Source organism: Polistes dominula, unplaced genomic scaffold (assembly GCF_049000335.1).
Source record: "Polistes dominula isolate Pdom_NZ unplaced genomic scaffold, Pdom_raw_medaka contig_373, whole genome shotgun sequence".
NCBI classification, from domain to species: domain Eukaryota; kingdom Metazoa; phylum Arthropoda; class Insecta; order Hymenoptera; family Vespidae; genus Polistes; species Polistes dominula.
In genome coordinates, this window is record NW_028300899.1 from 2,495,771 (window position 1) to 2,511,554 (window position 15,784).

A 15,784-nucleotide genomic window follows, 5' to 3' on the forward strand; every position below is an offset into this window, starting at 1 on the left:
TTCTACTTTTTAAAATTTTTTTTCATTTATTTATCTTTTTATTTTGTATTTTCTTAAATATAAGTAAGATCTACGAGATTGACGATTTATCATTATTTCAAAATTATTAGATTTAATTTTTTTATCGTGGTAACAATTAATTGTGTTACTATTGCAAATTCTTATTTTTACTGTAAATAATAAGTATCATTGTAAAGGTACGATTTAAATTATTGCGTAAATTGATAAATAGATTATCATAATTACTTATTATTTACTTATCGTAATCCTTATTATATCGTTAAGATAAAATCATTTTGATTGGTCAGCCGAAAATCTAATCTGACGTAGATATATCGCGATATATCAAAAACAAAAAAGGGGATACAGTTTAAAGGTAAAGTTGACGTGGTAGAGTTTACGCTTTTATGCTCGTAAAGTATTCGTAGCGATCAAGCTTGGCTACCGAGTTGTAACTCGTTCGTTTCCTACCTACCATTACGGCGAACGTAGTTGAGAGAGAAAAGGAGAGAAAAGGAGCTAGCTATTCCGAGTACGGGTACGAACTGGTACGGAGGAAACGTTTCAAACAGCTTCTTACGTTCTATCTATCTTTCTCTATCTTTTTATTACTTTTTCTCTTTCTCTCTTGTTCTACCATTTCTTATTCTTTGATCTACGACAAAGCCCAACTATGGATACAGTGAAAAGACTAGAGTGGAAACTTAAAAAGGATTAGAGTACTCGATCCGCCATCTTTTTTATGTAATCTAGTACGTTGACATCGAAAAAGATATGTAAATAATAATAACAAGAAATAATATTAAAATTATATTGTATTAATTTTGAGGAATAATTTCTATTCCAATGGGCCACCTATGAATTATTTGTCAAGTTTTTGTTTTATCGACGACATTGAAAACAAAAGGTAATTAACAGTGGAAAAATAATAATTAAATTATATTACATTAATTCAGGAATAATTTCAATACTTACTGACAAGTATGAATTATTTGTCAAGATTTGTTGTTGTTTTAATGTTGTTTTAAAGTACATAATATAAATGTAGTACTAGATTGTCATTGTATTTTTATTTTTTTTTTTTTGCAGCGATCAATCTTTTCACGAGGTGTCAGGAAGAATCAAAAAAAGTAGTCTCACCCTTGGGTGAGCAATGTTCACGTAGCTCAGATTTGAAAGAAAGGCGAAACCATTCAAAGTATTCGTGCGATCCGCTTCTTTCTTGGTATCTTTGCTATCCCAAGTATTTCGGCTTTAAGATGCATACGTTTCCCGAGATAAATAAGTAAATCGTAATTCTATGGATACTTGTCTCTACCCGATTCCCACGATCTCTTATGCATTAGGTTTATATCAAAGGTATACATTTTTTTCATAAATACGAACCATTTTTTTTTTGTTTTTATTTTTTTTTATTTTAAAATAATACATTATATTATTATTTATATCGTATAGATTTTTCGTTTACTTCAAATTTATTCAATAGGAAAAAGACAATAATTTTACTAAACTTTCTAAAATGTCTAATATTTTCAAGGATCATACGAAATCGTTGCGAATTAGTTGGAGATGTATATTTTATAAGACGTATATTATAAAAAAATAAAAGTGATTATGTATAAGATTAATACGAAGAACGTTTCGTTTCGCAATAAAGTTGCCAAGCTCATCAGAAATTTTAGTTAACCATACGCCTCACGTGATACTAAGCAATCAGCAACTTAGCAACATTCCCGAGGTTTTTTTTTTATCGAACTAAGACATTTCTGTTCTTTTTGAAATATATTGAACCTGAGTTAACAAATTAAATCCCATTTGTTCGTTGCTCGAGTGTACCTCGTGCAAATACAAATAGATAAATGTGAGTATTTACACATCTACCATATGATCGTCGTTTTAAAAATTTTAGTTTTTTTCTGTCTTTTTCTTTTTTTTTTAAATTCTAATTATCTAAGAGTAGTCACACAAGTAGTAACGTAACGGAAAGAACTCGAACTCTCTTCGAGATCACCGACCTTCGAGATCTCGAATCGATTCCGTGTTTCCTGATCGGTGCACGAACCTGCTAGATACCCGATAAGGTAAGCGCAGGTGCAAACTTCCATGTAAGTTTAAAACCTCGTATTTATGGTCCTTTTAGTGTAGACCCATGGTTTAGTTTTTTTTCTCTCTCTCTCCGCAAAAAAAAAAAAAAGAAAAAATTTAAATGCCGAGTTTTACCGGATTTTCATTACACAACTGTTTCTCATTCTTTTTTCTTCCAAACTTCTTAACACAACACACATTCATAGTATACCTCGTAGTAATTTATACTCTTTCATTAATTAATTCATTAAATTAAATTAATTATTAATTGAATTACTTAAATACCATTTAATTAAAAAAAAAGAGAGAAACATTTATAAACAAATGATAAAAAAGAATAGTTTATCTAAAGATGTTCCCAATAAAATTAAACGATAATGTTAGGAAATAATTAAATAGTGGACTATTTTTTTTTTTTCATGAAAATAAATAAGTTTAGGATAAGTGTGGACGGTAGAGGAGATATCTTAGTTCCTTTTCTCGTGAGCAAGAAAGTTCTTGTTGCTTTGGAGGGATATATGTAGAAAGAAGAAGGTAGGACAAGAGAGAGAAAGGGTTGGCCAGTGATCGGCCTTGGGGCTCCGTCCTTTAGGTGCGCGCGAGCACACCAAGGTACATACATTCATATAGAGAGAAGGAGGGAGTCAGGCAGACATATATACGCACATATACGCACATATATGTAATGTATACACATACACAAATACATATACATATATCGACTGAGAGAACTCGCTGAGATCGTTCATGCGACTTTTAAACACATGCACGAGGAAACTCTCTCTTTCTCTCTGAACTGCGTATATGCGTTAGAGTTTCTTTCTCTTTTTGAAAGAAAGAAAGAAAGAAAGAGAGATATAGATAAAGAGTGAAAGAGAAAGAAGAGACGTACCGACGTACCAACCTACTCGATGCTGTGAGCATAGTTACACGGCTATTCCAGTGTGGAATGTCTGGCATGTCGCTCTCGTCAAATGGCCAGAAAATAAAAGGACTCCTTCGGCCACGGCCTTGATAGAACGTTTCCACAAGGTTCCCTGCGGGTTGGGCTACCGAGACCGGTGCTTAGATGCTAAAGGGTCAAATCTCTTCTTTTACCAGACGAGGAAGAGAACATGACTTGACATTCTTATTCCTTTTACTCTTCATCCTTGTGTATTGTCTATATGTGTATATGAGTGCGTTTGTGCGTGTGTTTATGTGATATATCTATCTGTGTTAATTATGTCTTTTTATGTGCCTCTAAGTAAGTATGTGTTTAGTTATTACGTGGGTTTTGTTTATTCACTTTTAGAGCAAATATTTGAGGCGTATATATATATATGTGTGTTTATATGTGTGTGTACTTGATATCGATTTCATTTTAGTTATAATTTAAATGTGTTCTGTTAGTTTTACTTAAGCATTTATATAGATATTTTCTTTTCTTCCTCTTTTTTTTTTCTTGTTGTTGTTCCTTTTTAGTTATGTTAAAGCTCGTGGACACGGGGAGTAGATAAAACCGAGAACGCTCAGACGTTTTTCTGCAATAAATCACGTACGATTCCTTTGCTAAGAACTGCTACGTGAGATAGAAAGCATAGAAGAGAGAGAAAGAAAAAGATTAAATGTATGTAACTAGTTTCTTTTGTTAGTCTCGTTTCAAGAAAAAATTAGAATTCTTATTAAGTTGAATTTGATATAAAAATAAAAAATAAATGCTCGTTAAACCTACACTCGACTATAGTGAGACTTCTTAAGTTTTTTTATGATATAACTTTATTTAGTTATTAAATTATTATATTTCTTTTAAAATGTGGCTCCTTTTCACTCTCTCTCTCTCTCTTTCTCTGTTTTTCTCTCTCTTGTTCCCTATCTATACGCTATTTCTCTTTTTACTATTGTTTCATAAAATTCTGTCGTTACCGTTGGCTATAAAATTTTATTTCGATTAATAAAAAAATTCGAACGAAACTTTGTTAAGATAAAAAGATTAATAAAAGAAAAAATGATTAATTTTCAACGACGTAAAAATAGTTAGGAAGAAATTTGACTGACTGGTAAATCCAATTTTATTTTGTAAAAATAAATAAAATATCTCATTTATATTCAGCTAATTGTGATTAACTAACATTTAATGATGTTAAACCGAGTTATCACTCGTCAGAACTTATTTTTAATGAAAAAAAATCAGATTTATATTAAAAAGTACGTTTATTATTAATTTTTTTTTTTATAATAATCGGTAATAAATTTAAAAAAAGTATACAAATTTTGATAAATAATTTGATAATTTCTATCTAAAAAAAAAAAAAAAAAAAAAAATGAAAATTCGACTAATAACTTTTAAATGAACATAAATGATATATAATTATTTAATACAAAACAAATAATAATAATTAACACTAGATTGCCCAAGGCTTTTTGACTGTTTTTTATTTTCAATTAGAAAAACAATTATGTATATAATGACACAATTTCTTAGAATTAATAATAATTAATTAATTAATATTGTTAATATTTACTAATAACTTGTTGTATAACTGTAAATAATATAAGAAATATTAAAAATTAATTTTAAACAAATTTGTTTACACATTAGTTATTTTTTCACAATGCAGTCATTTTGACTGTTTTTGGGCAATATAGCTATACAAGAAATCTCGGGCAATCTAGTGTTAATAATGATTATAAAACAAACACAACGAACGTAATATTTTCTAATAAAAGAATAGTCCTTTGGGAATGATTTTGAGGAGGCGGTAGATTCTTCCTCGTAGCAGCCACCTCGACCGGAAGTTCGAGGCGTACGCGAGCAATTACGAGGGTAATCATGGCCGGTCTTCGAGTATAAGAGTAAAAAAGAAAAAGAGGAAAAGAGAAAGAAAGAGAGAGAGAGAGAGAACTGGCCAAGAGACGTCGTTGTCCTCGTCCTCATCCTCATCGTCCTCATCCTCATCGTCCTCATCGTCCTCATCGTCGTCGTCGTCGTAGTTGGATCGTTTTGCTCAGTGGATCCTTCTTCTGGCAATCTCGCTCGACTTTCCGGTTTAACCGCTCCTCCTTCCTTCCTTCTTTCTTCTTCTTCTAATCGCTCCCTTTCCTGCCGACCAATCCCTTTCGACCTTGATCTCTCTTCTCTAACTACGCTTTCGATACGGAGCATCACTCTAACCCTATCATCCTTTCATACATCCTACTCGTCATATCGATAGCTTCATCCAGACTAGTCATCCTAATCGAGATCAGACCAATGGATATGACGAATGTACCATTCATCTTCAGTTAAACCATTCGAAATGATTTATCGTTTTAAAGGAAGATTGTTTCTTTTATTTCTTTTATTTTTGTGTGTGTTAGATATTGCTAAGGTTACTTTCCTTTTTCTTTTTTATTCAAGAATTATTATTTTCATTTTTAATAAGATATAATATTTTTGAACGAAGTGGATATTGGTTAAATAATGTTATATTGGATCATTTGATATGATTTATCGTTCGAACAAATGAGGATTTGTGTGTATCAGATATTGTGATGTGAGTTTTGTTTAAAAAGTTATATTATATTTAATGGAAAATTTTTGAATGTAGTGTATGTTGTTAATTCGTTTTAAATTATATCATTTGATATGATTTATGAACGTTTAAACGAATTAGGGAATTTGTGTGTTAGATATTGTGATGGTTTTATTTTAAAAAGTTATATTAACTCAATAGGAAACTTTTGAACGAAGTGAGTGCCGTGAATTTATCTTCTTTGAACCATTCTTATCACTTAAAAAGAAATTTTGTTGAATCATTTAATCAATTTCGTTGTAATTTTATTTATTTTCAATTATTCTTGTCAATGATTAATTGTAAGAAACGATTGTACAGGTAGTTCAGAGTAAATCTTTCCAATTTGAAATTATTGTCGATAAATGAATTTGACTATGAGTCTACAAAATAAAAAAATATATATATTATAATAAATGAAATCTTCGTGGATGTTGAAATCTTGTCGTAGAAGAATAAAATTAAGAAAGCACAATTTGAAGAATCATTAATAATATTGTCGAACATGTATCAACAAATTCTTAAGAATTCATACTTAGGAAAGTATCAAAGTAGTCGAAGGGTTAAACATTTGCCTTACGGTTTTACGATCGATAGATAGACAGACATAGAGTCCTGCAAAACGCATTCGTTTCGATCGTAACGGAGATTTATTTGCCTCTATGTGAAAGTACGATGAATCAACTATAAATCTTGGAAATATAAATGTTTCATTTTACGATAGTTTAATACGGAAGAGACAAGAGTTAATATCAAAAGCGTATATTATAAGATAAATATTTTTAATCATAAACATATAATATGATACAAGTTTTAAAAGATTAATAGACCGATGAAAAAAAAAATTTTTTTCCATTAATTTTATCGCATATCGAGGCAAAATGAAAAAAAAATAAAATAAAATAAAATAAAATAAAAGAAAAAAAGAAAAAAAAAGAAACAAAAAAATGAAAATAGAAAACAATTCCGCGGAAAGATATAAAAAAAAAAAAAAAAACATTTTATAAAGCCACTGAATCAGTTATATTATCGATATATTACATTTAGCAAATATGTCAGATGAGAAAGAGATGACATTTACATCCCAGGATAGTCGTCAAACTATCTTGCATATTCTCTCACAGAGTATACGGTTACGTCAGATACGCGTATATCGACGACTGCTGTCTATGGTTAGCAGAGGATAGCCGAGGACTTGAAGATTTTTTTCATGGTCGTCGTCGTCGTCGTCTGTCGATGTATCGAATGATCGAGAAGAGAGAAAGAGAAAGATATACGGATGGAAAGAAGATCTTTTTGAGTAGGCGCCATTGTTATATTTGTTGTTGCCGTTGTTGTTATTGTTGTTGTTGCACGGTGTTCAATGTCAATCATATTGAACGTAAGAAGAATCATTTGATCGGTACAAAAAAAAAAAAAAAAAAAACTAAAAGAAAAATCAGCTATAGTAACAATAACAAGGATAAAAAGTATACTCGAAAAGAAAAGTATACACAAACAAGATAAAACGAAAAGGAAAGGATAAAAAGTCCTTGAAAGAGGGAAGATAAAAAAGAAGAAGGATCGATATTCACCGATGACGACGACCGATGCAAGTAATCACAGTATAAACACGAGATACGAAAAAGAAGATGCTTGTTTTCGAGCCGTGACTACTTTGCAAAGTTGTCTGCACGGACACGGCCATTTACTACTCGTTAAAGTCAGCGTAAATCAGAGCAAGGAAGAAAAAGTATATCGCGCGCCGTGGTAAGAAATAAAAAAAAAAACAAAAAAGTAAATACCCTTTTGCCATTTCTGACTCACCCAAAAGAGACTCACATTTTGTTAAGATGAATAGGATATGGGAAGCTGGCCAAAATTGATGACACACGAGAACTGCTAGCCAGCGTATTCGGGACTTTTCAATGATTAAATCACACATTAGAAATATCTTCAACAAAGAATATAAAGATGAAAAAAGTTCGAAGATCTTTTTACTATCATTCTTTGTTTTTTCTTTTTTTTATTATTAAAACAACATTCATTGTTCCCGAATAATATCCTTTCCCATTTGTCGTTTTTAAAACTAATTAAAAAAGTAATAATAGGTGAGTATCCATTTTAAATTGAAAGATAACGAATGAAAGGAAAAATGAAAGTGTCCAAATTCTTGAAATTTCAATAGCATAATTTATAATCCCTTACCCCCGCCCCCCCCTCCTCAAACATAAGTTCCGATAACAACGTTCACAGACATTTTTTTCTCTTCACCTTTTTCTTTCTCATTTTACCTTTCCAGAAGGTGGTAACCTCGTCCTTACGTAATGCATCTCACGATGACTCAATCCTGGGAATGTCTACGATACGTGGAAAATTGTTACATTAGAAAACGGATATTATCTAGGATACGTTACTGTCGAGACACTTTCGTTCTAATATAACAACAAGAAAATTTTTATATATATTTTTTTTTCTTGTTGTTGCTAATTAACACCGTATATTTATCATCCTAATCAAAATTTATCATCTAATAGGTACATTCATTTCTTCATCTAAGTTTGTTTTTTCGTTTTCTAATTAACGTTAAATCTTATCGACATTTATTATACCGATCATCGTTCATCGTTTAATTCACAGATTAATTGCTTCATCGATAGACGTCATAAAAAGGTTTTACTTTTTTCTTTTTTATTTTATTTTATTTTATTTTATTTTATTTTCTATTAATTATCTATTACTTTCTCATAGACTTTTATTATCCTAATCAACATTCATCGTTCTCTATTCCATATTCATCGGTCGATAAAAAAATTTGTTTCTTCTCATATAACACCCTAAGTTTATTATACCGACAAACATTTATTATCTAATCCGTACAGATTATTTCATAAAAAAATATTTATACTTTAATTGATTTACTCATTTGAAGATAATCAAAACGATTATCTTAATTCGTCAAAATGAAAAATAAAATAGAAATTTGACTATTAGCTAGTTAAGAATGTAAACACAATAGTAAATAAAAGACAATATTTGTTCGTATTTATAATGTAAATCGTTTTAAATGATCGAAAACGTTAGAATTTGATAATCTCAATTTATCTAAGTTATTTCTTGAGTTGTTAAGGCGACAATTAACATCAATCAATGCTTTTATTTTGCCGTCGTTTCTTTCAATTGGATAACTGAAATAAATAAGGGATATTTCAAAAATTAATTTTGACATTAACGTTTCACTTAACGGATCTTTTCCTTAAATGGAAATATATAATTACGTTACCCTATACTCTTTCTATAAAAAACAAAAAAAACAAAGTAGGAAAATACAATAAAAATGTTCACTTTGATTTTCCATTTCCATCAATTTGACCACCTTCTTCAAAAGAAGAACTACTTGACAGATAACAACGCAAGTAAGTTATAAATTACATTTGAGTTATTTAATGTTAGAATGTAAAATAATTTTGTGATTTAGAATAATACTGACAATGAATATCGGTAAATGTGATTAATGAAATGTCCGTTCGAAAAGAAAAAGGAACAAAAAAAAATCTACATTCCGAACCAAATAGATTTACCGATAGAAGTTCAACGAGTCATTAGAAAGACCGTGTTAGGCATTAGAGGTACTTTCGAGGATAGTATTAGCTTCTTAACCCTTTCACTACTACGGGTGACTATAGTCACCCGCCACAAAACGACACCCGCACACGACGGGTGACTATAGTCACCCGTCACACGATGCCACCTATACGCGACGGGTGACTATAGTCATAGACTATAGTCACATAATTATGAACAAAAATCATTTTGGTTCTAAAAGTAATGTCACAAAGTCGTTTTTGAGACAATAGGCTCCGAATGCTAAAGACTGCGCGCGCTTAATGTTCCCACTTTCGGTACGGCGCTCCGTTCTAGACGAGGTACTTCGCGGCGAGGCCCACCGTAGCGAAAGGGTTAAAGAGGGAGCAGCTCGAGTAGTTTATTTTTTTTTCCTTTCTTTTCTTTTCTTCTTCTTTTTTAATGCGAAAAAGGAAGCACATGAGACGATTTCTTGGAGCTTGTTCAAGGAAGCACAGAGAGTCACTACTCGTTCGTCGTTACTGTGATAAATTCTCTGAACGTGCTACGCGTTAGCTGCATACGAGAGTTATAGATGTTACCTCTTTCTTTTTCTTTTTATTTTTCTTTTTTTTCTTTCTTTTTCTTTCTTTTTTCTCTTTCTCTCTTCCTCTCTTTCTAACTTTCTTTATTTTTCGAAAGCGTTCAAAAATTCTCTCTCTCTCTCTCTCTCTTTCTCTCATTGTCTTTCTCTCTGTTGGCAAACGTTATTTACTTGCCCAAGTAGAAATAGGAATAACGATGGTGGTACCAGACTGATAGTGATTGAGGTCACACGCGAACTGAGGAATCATGAAAGCTCTCTTGTTACCGGGTTAACTCCACCCACTAATGTGCCATTTTAGATTCTATTCGATTCGTTTTTTTTTTTTTTTTAATTAGAATACGTTCAATAATCTTCTATCGATCGTTATAATCATAACGCAAACTTCAATTTTTTTTTTTTTTAATTTATTTCAATAATTGATCAAATTTACATAACAAGATAAATAATATTTTATGATTTATCTTTTGTATAATCTTTCGATCAATCTTATGATTTATTTGCATATTTATTTAAAAAAAAAGAAAGAAATAATGGATAAAAAAATTCAATGAATTCGTGTAAAAATTCTTACAAAATATAATCCAAGAGATTTATTAACACCGTGTATATTCACTTGAACTTATAGATCGCTATAATAATCACTAGTATGGTCTTTTGAATGTTTCAGAATCTTCGAGTTAACCTTGAGTATATCAAAAAAAATAAAAAAAAATAAATAAAACAAAAAAAGAATAAAAACACCTAACAACAAAACGAAACTCATTCGTTTGGAACCTCCTCGTTGCATTTCGTATGCGTATTCGAAAGGTGTCTTTTCAAGGTCGACTGAGAGATAGAGGTATGAAAAAAAAGGAAATAGCAAAGAACAAAAAATAAAATCAAAAAGTAAAAAATAAAAAAATAAAAAGATAAAAGAATAATAAAAAAAGGTATAGTGAGACGATTACGTTCATGTGGAGTATTCGACGAAGGCGAGCGTTTCATTGGTCGTCAGAGTTAAAGTCATCGCTTCGAAGGACAAGGACGACCCCTTTGCGTTAATTCTACGTGCTCGGAATGCAGGGCGAGCCTTACACTCGATGAAATGAGATTTCTCTTTCTTTCTCGTTCACTCTCTCTCTCTCTCTCTCTCTCAGTCTTTCATTCTCCCTCTCCTTGTCCCTCTCTCTCTCTCTCCTCTCTTTATCTATTTATTTAACTTTATCTTTTATCTCTTTATATTTCTATCTTTTAAAGTTCTTTGGAAAGGTGAAAAATTTACTCGTATTTCGAAATATTTCCGATCGGAACGCGTATCGTAAATCGTCTGGCACGAAACAACTATTCGTTTAATGGTCGATAGTTGGAAGGGTGAATATAAGAAAAAATAAAATAAAATAAAATAGAAGAAAAATAGAAAAAAGAAATAAAATAATCACGAACGGCCTTCCCAGTTGTTTTGTGTAGTAGTAGTAGTAGTAGTAGTAGTAGTAGTAGTAGTAGTAGTAATAAGTACAACTCGAGGTTGCTACGATATTCGTGAACGTGTTGTGTAAGGAATTACAGAGGCCATGGCTGAATAAATGAATATATATGTATATATAAATATATATGGGTATTTGTATGAGTATTAGTATGAGTAAGTATGTGTGAAAACGAGAGAGCGATATGCGTGCGTACGCGTACGCGCTCTACCGTGACGCGACTCGTAATGTGATTGAACTCGAAGATAGTCTGAGTTCCTGGCTAAAACTAAATGCCAATCTAAGAGACACCCGGTATGTATGGATCTACAAAAGTATGCGTACGTAGAAATGTTTACGCATATATATATACGAAATTTTACACTTTTCATTTACATTTTGTGAACATCGCGAAAATTAATTTAGACGCGTTTTATATTCGAATTAATTTAGAATTGTTTATATTATTAAATATTGATCGGTTAAAAAGTTATTAAAATTAAAGAAAAATAATAATGATCGTTTCGATGTCCGTGTTTTATAAAAAAAAAAAGTTAATTAATTACATTGTACATAAGATAAATTTTAATTTCAAATGAATAAAGAATAGTATTAGATAGTTCGTTATAAAATATAATTGCAGTTGAAATTTAAAAAAATATTGAATTAATGAATAAAAACTCGATCGGAAAGATCTCGATTAAATAAAATATATAAAAGTATAATGAAAAATAGATGAGAATATTTCAAATAGGATAGAATAATATCTCAGATGGAACATAAAAAAAAAACTTCTTCTAATCGAACGTAAATCTAATTAGAAAATAAATTGGAGCTACTAAAAATGGCGTATTAGTTGCACTGTGATATATCTTTAAAATTAGTATAAATTAAAATTGACTAAAGGAAATTACGCGATATATTACGACCGAAAGCGAAAATTAATTATTATCGTCAAGTCATCACATACAAATACGAAGAACACGCTTGATGTGTAGAAGTTTAGTGTTTTTAGTGTTGGTTAGTTTCGTTACATGTAAGCAATGCTTTCACTACACGCGCTACTTCAACGATATTATCATTTTTTACACTTAACTGCAGATAAGTGTCCGTGAAGTGCACGAAGATAAAATCGAAATGTATGTAATGTTTTGCATTCCGAAGCTCCAAACTATTTAAAAAATTCATTGTTTAACCTTGTCAAGAAAATAAATGAAAAGAAAAGAAGAAGGAATAAATCTAATCGATTGTTTAGAATTTAAAAATGGATTAACGAAAGCGTATATAGATGAAACTTATGAAATGGATGGATGAATAAATGGATTTCATGACATGGAACATAACGCAATGCAAAGGCTTATAATAATCATCGTGCGTACTTTCACTCGAAAGTTTCCTTCGAACGACGCTTTTAGTTCAAGTAACGATCGGCACGTTAAAATTCTCTCTAACGCAAAATGTGAATCGCAAAAGAGAAAAAATTTCGCTCCAATAAACGCGAATCGCTTCATGCACCTTTAATCTGGGTAGAAAAGGATCGATTCGTCATCTAGATTTATTGCAGTTTTATTATTATTTACGATTACATTATCACTTTCGAAAACTTTCTGACGTTTTATATGTCGGCATGAATTTTAATATGATTTTTTGTTTTAATAAAAATTGTAGACGAATAATTTCAAGTAAACATTTCTTTCACACCTTAAACATTTATAAATCGCTTCGAATGAAAGTGATTAAAATCAATTGTAAAGATTTTTTAAACCTGTGAATTATGAATAATTGTAAATGAAGAAGAGGAAGAAAAAGAAGATAATCGGCCTATAGCCATCGGTTATATAAAGATCGAAACGACTTTCTGACGTAACCAAAGGTGGTTTTGTTGACACGAGCAATCACGCGTGTTGCCACCTGCATCAATGTTGCGTTGCAAAATGTGCGTGTTTTCACGCAGAGTATTTCCTTCTCAATGACGTTATATAAAATCTAAGTTAATGTCGAAATACATGTATTCCTCATTTTCCACGTAACGAATTGTCACCCTTATCTAAATATCGAGAAAGTTAACATTTATCAATTCGTGACGCATAGTCTTAGATTTGTATAAAAATTAAAAAGACCAATTCAATAAATATTCTTTATTTTTAAATTTATATTCAAAGTATAGCAATTAATTCGATGTCATGTTACATCAAAATCGTCATCTTTTCTTTTTCTTTGTCAAGGAATTCAGCAGTTGCCTGAAAGATGGACCAAAATCGTTGAAAATAATGAAGACTATTTCGTATACAAAATAAATATTAGATTTCTTTCAAAGCTACTTAATTAATTACTATACACTTAATATTATACGTAGAAAATACAATAAATTATATTCATCGTGACTTGCAGTTAGAAATATTTGAAAAGAGTAAAATGAAAAATAAAATAATATGAAATATCAAAATTTGATATTGTAGATGGAAGATTATATGAAATATTAGAATGTAAAGATTAGTTGTTAGCTTCCGAGTATAGCGGGAGTATCGAGAGAGTGTGCATCGAGTCTATCGAGAGAGGTGCTGCTGCTTTCTCGAAGAGAGCCACGAAAAGGGGGGAACCGTGAGGGGCACACCTGAATCATCCGTGGAATGTAACGCTCCGGCCACTTGGATTTTACCGTACCTTCTCGTTCCGTACCCGTCGTCGTCTTTGAGCTTTTCTCTCTCTCTCTTTTTCTCTAGACTTTGCTAAAGAGGAGGTAGAGAAACAAGAGAAGATAAACAAGAGAAGAGAAGAGAGAAGAGAAGAAAAGAAAGAAGAAACTCGATGGTATTATTTAACAGTAGCAACCCTGGCCGTCGAATAACGAGCCACGCGAACGAATCAATTAACGAACGGCAACTTCCTCCAGGTAAACTTGGACACGGGTCACCGTCTTCATCGATCTTGAATTTTTATTATCCTACCAGTATGTATCAATTATAATTAATTGTTCGAAGGCTTCTTCAACGAGAAGCATCCACTTGATCGTTCAATCTCGATTCTCCATTTTCAAATAGACTTGTATAAATTGTTAAAATTATTTATAATAAATAATATACAATTCTTCTTTTTCCTATTATTAGAACCTCGTCCTGTTATCTCCAAGTTCTAGGAGCGATTATTTTTATATTATATATACAGTTATCATGATAAATATCATTCAATCTGAATCTCTTTATATTTTAAAATTCAATTATACTAATTGTTCAAATTTTTTAATAAATAATATTCATTTAGCATGAAAATCATCATTCCATATCTGAATCTTTGTATATATTAAAATACATTTATATTAATCGTCCAAATTTTTGTAATAAATAATATTCAATTTGCAACGTGATCTTGAAACTAAATTTCTATTTTAGAATTCAATAGATTTTAATACTCAATAGATTTGATAAATTATTAAATTCTTTTATTATGTTGAAATCCCAATCCTTTCTAAATTTACACGTTTTCCAGCAGAGTTTCAATAGAACCTTTACTTTATATTGTATCATTGTATCCAAAGAATTGTTCGTGACGTAAAGTTTTGAAAATTTTCGAAGACCTTTTTCGTTCCTGACTTTCCTCGGGATTCAGGTTTTACGATAAGTCGTTAAAATCCTTACCGAAATATCCTGCCTACCTATGCAAGGTCAGCAACGAGAAGGAAATGAAAAAAAAAAAAATTAAATATACAAAATATACAAAATAAAATAAAAGGGATGGAATTCCGTTGTCACGTTCCTTTTTAACGAACCCTTATCGGTAAGGATATTTCTTTTTTTATTGCTCCACGCAAATCTATTTTAGTTTGAACTTTGTTTATTTCTCGTGCAAATTGAAATGTAACGAGCAAGTAGAATATACGAACGTCGACGGGTCATCGACGTTCTCTTTCTCTCTCGGAGGAGGAGGATCAGCTGGCCGTAGATCCTCATTTTAGTGATAAATACTTACGTACATATGCACAATATGTATTTGTATGTGTGTGTAAGTACGTGTGAGTGAGTGTCTATACGTCAGGACGAATTGAAGTGGAATCCTCTGTGGTAATACCGGGTGTTCACATAATTAAATAACACGTCACTATTTCTTTCGTTAATTATGAATAATAGGACGAACAACATTGTTACGCATTTTTTTCCCATGATTTCGCTTTTACAAGAACGATTACTGAACGAAAGAAAGAAGATCCTGAATTACAAGAGGCTAAATGTATTCTCTCTTCTCTCTAATTAATTAATAATTAAATCACATTCTTGGTTTTTTGTTTCTTTCTCTTTTTTTTTGTTTCGTTAGACACGAGAGACATAACGACGTCATTTCGATAACAGGTTAATTCATTTAACCGGTAAATTTCTTAAACAATGAGACTGTGTATCTTTTAAAAATTATCGCATACACGCGAGCGATAATAATCAATGAATAATCGATAGCATTGACACTGTTCTAATTTACTTAAACGATAACGTCAATGAAAAATCAACGATCTTACGTTGTATTTTTCTATCAAATTCAATTTTTTTTTTTTAATTTATTCCTTGGTATGTTTCAATAAAACTAAT

The 15,784-nt window shown here is 30.9% G+C and overlaps 1 protein-coding gene across 1 annotated transcript in view; it reads right to left on the reverse strand.

Annotated features, from left to right (window-relative positions):
* The window catches only part of LOC107065146 (uncharacterized), a 36,424-nt gene that overhangs the window by 19,916 nt on the left and 724 nt on the right, over positions 1 to 15,784 (reverse strand). The window lies entirely within an intron of this gene.